This window comes from Humulus lupulus, chromosome 6 (genome assembly GCF_963169125.1).
Source record: "Humulus lupulus chromosome 6, drHumLupu1.1, whole genome shotgun sequence".
NCBI lineage: Eukaryota > Viridiplantae > Streptophyta > Magnoliopsida > Rosales > Cannabaceae > Humulus > Humulus lupulus.
The window spans coordinates 103,951,726-103,959,963 of NC_084798.1; the positions used below are offsets into that span (position 1 = coordinate 103,951,726).

Consider the following 8,238-nt stretch of genomic DNA (forward strand, 5'->3'; position numbering starts at 1 on the left):
AGTTGTTTATAAACAGAATAAGGCAATAATTCACACTCGTACCCAAATCAAGTAAAGGCTTGTTAATGAAAACATCACCAATAATGCAAGAAATTGTGGGACACCCAGAATCTTTATATTTAACAAGACTCTTATATTGAATAATGGAGCTAGCTTGTTCGGTTAAAATGCCTTTTTAGGAACATTAGTGTTTATTTTTACAGTACAAAGATCCTTCGAAAATTTAGAGTAGGCTGGAATTTGTTTAATGGCATCTAAGAAAGGGATATTGATACTAACTTGTTTAAAAGCTTCTACGATGTCATTATATTGGCCGCCTTTTTAATTGGAAGTAATCTTTGTGTGAATGGGGATTTAGGAATGAAAGGATTGATTGGAGTATCCTCTTTTGAAGAGTCACTAGCACTAGAACTAGAAGGTTAACTCTTTTCTTTTTCTTTTTCAACCTCAGGTATGTAATCAGGTTTGACAATGTTCTTTCCAGACATAAGAGTTGAAAATGATTTTGCTTCTCCATTATGACTAGACTTTCCTATCTCATATTGACCTTTTTCATTTGGGATAGGTTGACTAGGGAATGTTCCTTTTTCTTTATCAGCTAAAGCAATAGAAAGTTGTCCTACTTCTGTCTCAAGTTTGGTAATTGATTGAGAGCGGTTTTGTAGGATTTGTTGAGGATATGGTTGATTTTGTGGGGCATGAGTTTGGTTTTTTGTATTGTATTGGTGCCCTTGATTCATTGGAGGTTGGTTTTGTCTTCGTGAAAAGTTTGGATGGTTTCACCAATTTGGATTATAAGTGAATGAAAATGGGCTATCATTTGGTTTCCCATAAGCATGAAGAGCATTGGCCTCCTCAAAAAATGCATGTTGGTAGGAAGGACATGATTGGGCATTATCGCATGGATTAGAACATATAGAACATACATCTTTTCTGGGTTGCACTGGATAATTTATAGTTTGACTTATGGCTAAAGCTTCTACTTTTCTCATTAATTTTTCTAAAGATGTTCTTAAGTCTACTTCATCTTTTACTTCATACATTCCCGTTCTTTTTGGAGAATTAGTTGACCTAGACCTAGAATCAAAATAATTCCATTATTGTGAATTGACAGAGAAGTCCTCAAGGGCGTCCCAAGCCTCTTGCCCTTGAAATTGTAAAAAATTTATAGTATGCATAGATTGAATCATTTGACGATTAGAGGGAGTCAACCCATCATAAAAATATTTTACAAGTATCCATTTTTCAAAACCATGATGAGGACATTTTAATAATAAATCTTTAAATCTTTCCCAACATTCACAAAACTCTTCATTATCTTTTTGAAAAAACTCAAAGATTTCTCTCCTTAGACTATCAGTTTTAGACATAGGAAAAAATTTCAACAAGAATTTATTATAAAGTTGATCCCATGTAGCTATAGACCCCGTGAGAAGGGGATTTAACCAAGCTTTTGAATTGTCTTTTAATGAAAAAGGGAATAATCTTAGTTTGAGTGACTCATTAGAAAATTTTTGAAATCTAAATGTTGAACAAATTTCTAAGAAATCTTTGACATGCATGTAAGGATCCTCTCTATCTAACCCATAAAAAGATGACAACAATGGAATGATTGATGGTTTAAGCTCAAAATGGGTAGAAGAAGTGGTAGGGAAAATAATACATGAAGGAGCATTAGATGAAATAGGTGCAAAATATTCAAGCAAGGCTTTTTCAGGCACAACATTTTCATCAACAGGATTTCTATTAATATTAGCAATTGGCTCCATGATGCTCAAATTTTTACTAACACTTTCAATTTCAAACAAAGATAAACGTCTTTTTACCAAACAATTTTTAGAGTTACGTTCTCAATGATGCATACAATTTTCACATATAAGGCAACAAAGATAATCTCAAGCCAACAATTTTCTATGTGGAGGATCAGTTAAAACAGCAACCACAGAGCATACTTAGAATTTTTAGAGATTTCACAACAATATAATTTTTATGGTTTACTTGTCCCCAGACCTATTTGATTCCACTTACTCACACACTACTAACAACTCCTCGAGGTTAATTAGTAGAGGTGGATTTGGAATTTTGTTCAAATTTCCTTTAAGAAAAGATTTCTTATGGAGAAAGGACAAGATTTAAGTTTTTTTTTCAAGTATTTTTTTTATAATTACACAATAATATGATAAGAGAAATAAAATAAGACAAAATAGATAATGTTAACTAAAATTGAATAAGAGTTGGGAGGCATAGCATGCTATCAACCATAAAGAAAATAAAGCAAAAAGTAGGAGGCAAAATTGCCATCAACTAGTAAATAAGGTAAAAAAACTAGGAGGCACAAGTGCCATTAACTAAAGAAAAGAGTTGGGCGGCATAGTATGTCATCATCCATAAAGAAAATAAACCAAAAACTAGGAGGCAAAAATTGTCATCAACTAGTAAATATGCACAAAAATATGACAACAAAAATAAATAAAGTAAATTATAACAAAAGTTAGGAGGCACAAGTGTCGTCAACTAACAGAAATGTAGAAAAAATAAAAAAAAATTACAACAAAAGTAAATAAAAAAACTAGGCGGTACAAGTGTCATCAACTAAAATAATAATAATATAAAGCATAAGTATAAATAGATATACATAAGTAATTTTTTTAATGGGTGGTAGAACTGTCCCAATTTTTCTTCTTATCCTTTTTTTTTAGTTTTATATTTTTATATAAATATTTTTTTATATAGTGCAAAAAATTAAAATAACTAGTAGAAGAATTTATTAACCTTGAGAAAAAGTTCATTTCTTTTCTTGCAACTCTGCGACAACGGTGCCAAAATCTTGATGGACCAAAAATGGGTACATTTTAAATATGTAAATCGCAAGCACACGAATCATATATATAGGATAGAGTTTGTGTAAGCAAGGATGTCAAACCCAAAAGAGTTGTCTAAATTCAAAAAGAAGCTATTCTAAACCAAAATTCATTAAATTCTAACATAGCTCCAAATATTGATAAGATTTAAGGTCAAGAAAATAAAAGATTGAAAATAAAGCTATCTAAGAATAGAAAAATAAACCAATTTTGATTTGTAAATAAGTTGTAGAAGAAAGATTATTAAGATACTAGAATCCACAAAATGTAAGTTTAATAATATTTATTAGTATATTGAGTCTCAAGTTTTAGTGATAGTTAAAATAAATCAAACTATCATTTTCCAAATAGATTTATAATTTAAGCACAAATTATTTCTAAAAAGATAGGATTTTTCTTAACTTTTCAAAAAATATAATTTCAAAGTATTCAATGTGAATCAACCTAATGGAACAACAAAAAATCAAATAATATTATTTATAAGGAAAAACATAATATTTTTGTTCTAAGCATTGGATGTGTACAATTTAATGACACATCTTACACAAAGAATATTATGTTTTGCAAAATGAAGAACAAAGTGAAATATTATCTAACAATCCAAAATACAAGATATTAAAGATGAAAGACATATATGAAGAAGAAAAATCCATAAACTTGTTGCATTACAAGTGAAATCAATATACAACATAAATACCATCTAGTTACAAGTTGTTTCATCATGATCTTAATAATCTTATGAAAAAGATTAGAAACACATAACTAGAATCCAAACTATATTAGAATAGAAATACATACTTGGCACAAAATGGTCTTCCAATAGGAAGAAAGAAAATGTAGAGAGAAAGTGTAGAAAAGAAGATGGTAACCAAAAATTAAGCACCCGAAAAATGGTCTTGAAATTACATATTTATAGTCAAAATGACAGTATTAAAATAATAAACTTAAATTGATTAAATTAATTAAATAAAGTAAATATCGCATGTTGAGGTAAATTCTAAGGTGTAATGATGATTTTGTGGTGAAATATGTAGGAAAGTTTGGTAAAAATGTGAAATTTTTGGACATTGGGACAAGGGGACATTATTGGGTTCAAGAGAGGGGGAGGCAGCTAGGTTTGGTGGTTGTTTGCAGTTGAATCGTGGGGTGCAGGGGGGGAGGCGGCTGGGCTTGGAGCGACTGAAGGCGGGCCTGGGCTGGGCTAGTGGTGTTTGGGGCGTGGGCCCATGTGAGGAGAAGGGGAGTTGCAGATTGGGCATGGGCCAAGTGGAGGCAGGCTGGCCTGGGAGCTAGGACAGGCGCATGGGCTGCAGGCTGGGTCGTGGAGGCTTTGGGCGGCTGGGCTTCTTTTCCCTCTCAAAAATTTCATATTTTGCTTCATTTTGTCTAGTTTTATTTCTTTTCCTTTCCTTCATTTTTCTTGTGTTTTTCAAGAGCCCAAAACTACAACATTACCCTATAAAATAAACATAAATTAAATTAAAACTAAATATTTTCAATAATAAAATATACAACATAAGTTTCATGAAAATACTAATTAAAACTTATTTTACTTTAACATTTAAGCTCAATAAAAGTGTAATTTTTTTACTTCTAACTTAATAATACTAATTTCAAATCATTAAACTACAACATATTACAATTAAATATCTATAAAAATATATAAAAATCTAAAAAATTATAATAAGACTAATAAATTCAAAATTACTTAAAAACTAAAGAACTAAGCTACTATTAGCATAAAAAATGTGGTAAAATAACTCTATTTTTTTAGAGTTATCAACATTCCTCATTCAAGACAAACATGTGGTTTTCACATATTAAAACAATGTTCATGTTCGATTTCCATTTCATGAAGTTATCACTAGTCAATTTCTCATTAGCAAGTAAAGTAGTTACAATGTTTGGATTGGACATATTGCTGAAAAATAAATAAATAAAATATAATGAATTAATGCATATAATAAATATCAGTTTATATTTGGAATAGTAAACATGATGCATGAATGCAACACATAAAATAACACAAAAAAATAGTTACTAGTCCATGATAAATTAATAGACCAGCCTTGGCGTAGGTCAGACTAATTACAATTAACCTTGAGACAAGATCTCAACTCCATAAGTGAAAACTTAAAAACCCTTTTTTCTCTTTTGACTTATGAATTACCGTTAGTTTGGTCAAGATGTACTAGTCGTGCTCGAAAGTTAGATACATCTTTGGAGTGTAACCCATTATTTTTCGATAAATGACTTAACTCAAGAGTGTGCCTTAGGGTCAGTTAAACTTGAAATACATCACTAATCTTATTCTCTTATGAGAAGTCAACCTTGAAATAAAATAAACATATTCAGAAGCCTTTCCTTAGGGAGGCCGCAAACGGAGGCGACGCGAGGCCCTTCCTACGCCTCTCAGTGTTCAACTAATAATGGAGACCATGAGACTTATTGTCTTAATTCTCTCTCCCACTCACTATTTTAAAAGAAATGTGTTTTTTTCAAAATCAATATTTTTCAATTTGGTTGTAAAACTAATTAAATTAATTTTACCAAATGATATTCTAATCAATACTAATCCTATTATGCAAAATAAATAATCGTGCCCTAGATTAATTTTTATTGACGCGGTTTTTCGCCAACAATGTATTAAGAAATAATAAGGACAGATTAGTGCTTAATGGTAAACCGTAATGAAAATAACAAGAATTCACTCAAGAACCCAAGACTTTTACGTGGTTCAATGGTTAAACTCCACCTAGTCAACAAGTCAGTATTATTACTATTCTTCTCTCTATTTTGGCAGAATTTCGGTATTACAGAATAAATTCCCTTTCCTGTCTAACATTCCCAATATTTATAGGGGAATTTCATGAATAGATTTGGGTAACCACGTGAGTCAATCACGCATTTACATAATGTCTATATTCAATTCAAATAATTCTCATTTATATTGGGATATGATCTGATAACAGATCAAATATGTTCCTGCTATCTCGGATAATAAATATGACAGCCGAGTCATAAATAAACGTATACACAAATCCCGAGTCTATGGGGATCCCTGAATATGCATTATATTTGAATCATCATGAGCCGGATGTCTCCTCCAAGCTCGTTCTTTAACAACTATCTGATTCTGAGCTCACGATTAACAGCCATCATATTCTCAGTTCGTGATAAACTCTGGACGCCTAACATAATGTCCGACCATTATGAATCTCAAGCTTTCCACATGGATAATAACCAAATATTCTACTTGGTTATTTTTCCATGCATTTATCTGGCAGTTGTACTTGAGCTGAATGAATGAACTCGTGCTAAAATTAGGGTACAACATTTGCCCCCCAAGCCCCTGCTCCTGGGTGATGTCGTCATTCTCTCACATACATAGTAGGGGCTTTTAGACTATTGTTACATAGAACCATGCCTGCCCACTACTCGAGTACTGGACCCGTGGTCTACTGCAATTGGCATTTGTTCGGGTTTTGAGGATTGCAATAATTGTCTTGCCAACTTTTTTCCGCCATCTGGTCTATTTAATCTTAGCCCTTGGATCTCGAGATACCCCAATTGGATGGCCCAGATTAATTTCCGTAGTTTACGTATAAAAGGGGTGATTAGATTTCATACCTCACCACCTTTGCATTTGAAAATTTCCATTTCTAAACTCTCAAGCTTCCCTTCTTCTTCCCCAGAATCCCCAAAACTGTTCATCGTGCCCAGTCATTCAGAAGCTTTCCAGGAGCTTCCCATTGTCGAATCTATGTGCTCTAATCATCGAACATATTTTATGTCAGTATCTCATCCCTTGGTTTGAAAAGTTCCCCTTTTTTTTTTCTTTTTTTTTCGTTATCCAATGAGATTTATGATTTTCACAATGTTCGTCTACAACAATAATTGTAGTTACTGTTAGGCTACTTCTAAATGTTCATAGGAAATAGGTTTCGATTCAGGTTCAATGGGAAAATCCAAACATGTTTTAGAATGGTGAGCGTAAAGCGAAACTACTCGAGGCTAAAATTAAAGCCAAGGAGGAAGGGACAGCGTCATCATCAGCCATGGGGAGATGCTATACCACTGCTGGGCTTTCAACCAGGATGGGAACATCTCTTTTATTGAGCCTGGATTGTGGGATCCATACCTTGCTAAATTCAAGGCTCGGTTCTTGCAAGAACCCTCGGAGACTGGTGAGGCTTCCGAAGCAGCGGAGGGAGATGGTGAGGAGGTCACTTCAGTGAGGCGAGCTGACGGGGCCCAATGATTTTATTTATGATTTTATTTGTAATTGTCTAATAGTCTTTTGGTATTAAACTATTACCTTCGGGCTTTGCTCGAGGTTATTTCTCCTCGATGTGACAATATATTTGTTTATTTATTAAAATATACATTTAACTTGTTGTGAACACTGCAAATTGGACATGATCCTAAAAGACCCAAGCCTCATGCAAGGCCTTCGCGAGACTGACCTGTCTCACCCCACGTGAGGCCTCACGCTTAACTCGATGAAGGTCCTATGGACCCGTGCCTAAGTGTCACACACCCATCTCGCGAGGCCATCTTGCGAGGCTGTCTTGCAGGCCATGCCTAAGTGCCGCACCTAGATGCCCAAGCCCACACCCCCATCTCACGAGGCCATCTAGCAAGCCATGCGTAAATGCTGCACCTAAGTGCCCAGGCCCGCGCCCCCATCTCGCGAGGCCGTCTCGCAGGCCATGCCTAAGTGTCGCACCTAAATGCCCTGGCCTACGCCCCCATCTCGCGAGGCCATCTCGCAGTATGGCTAAGTGCCACACCTAGGTGCCCAAGTCCGCGCCCCCATCTCACGAGGCCGTCGCACAGGCCATCCCTAAATGTCGCGCTTAAGTGCCCAGGCCCACACCCCCATCTCGCGAGGTCGTCTCACAGGCCATGCCTAAGTGCCACGCCTAGGTGCCCAAGCCCACGCCCCCATCTTGCGAGGTCGTCTCGCAGGCCTTGCCTAAGTGTCGCGCCTAGGTGCCCAGGCTCGCGCCCCCATCTCACGACGCCATCTCGCGAGGCCATCTCGCGAGGCCTTCTCGCAGGCTATGACTAAGCGTCGCGCCTAGGCACCCAGGCCCACGCCTCCATCTCGCGAGGCCATCTCACAGGCCATGCCTAAGCGCCGCGCCTAGGTGCCCAGGCCCATGCCTCCATCTCACGAGGCCATCTCGCGAGGCCGTCTCTCAGGCCATGCCTAACTGCCACGCCTCGGTGCCCAAGCCTGCGCCCCCATCTCGCGAGGCCATCTCACTAGGTCATCTTGCAAGCCATGCCTCTATGATATAAGTATATGCCCCATTGAAGGAGCCCTCCTCCATTTTCTAAGGAAGGTGTCGCCACCGGGGCACGACTCCCA

General features: G+C 36.2%; 1 non-coding gene across 1 annotated transcript; it reads left to right on the forward strand.

The window, feature by feature from the left end:
- Positions 1–1,248: 1,248 nt before the first annotated feature.
- Positions 1,249–1,355, forward strand: LOC133787368 (small nucleolar RNA R71). The gene has a single exon (XR_009872394.1). It is a non-coding gene; the product is annotated as a small nucleolar RNA R71 (small nucleolar RNA).
- The last annotated feature ends 6,883 nt before the right edge of the window (positions 1,356–8,238 follow it).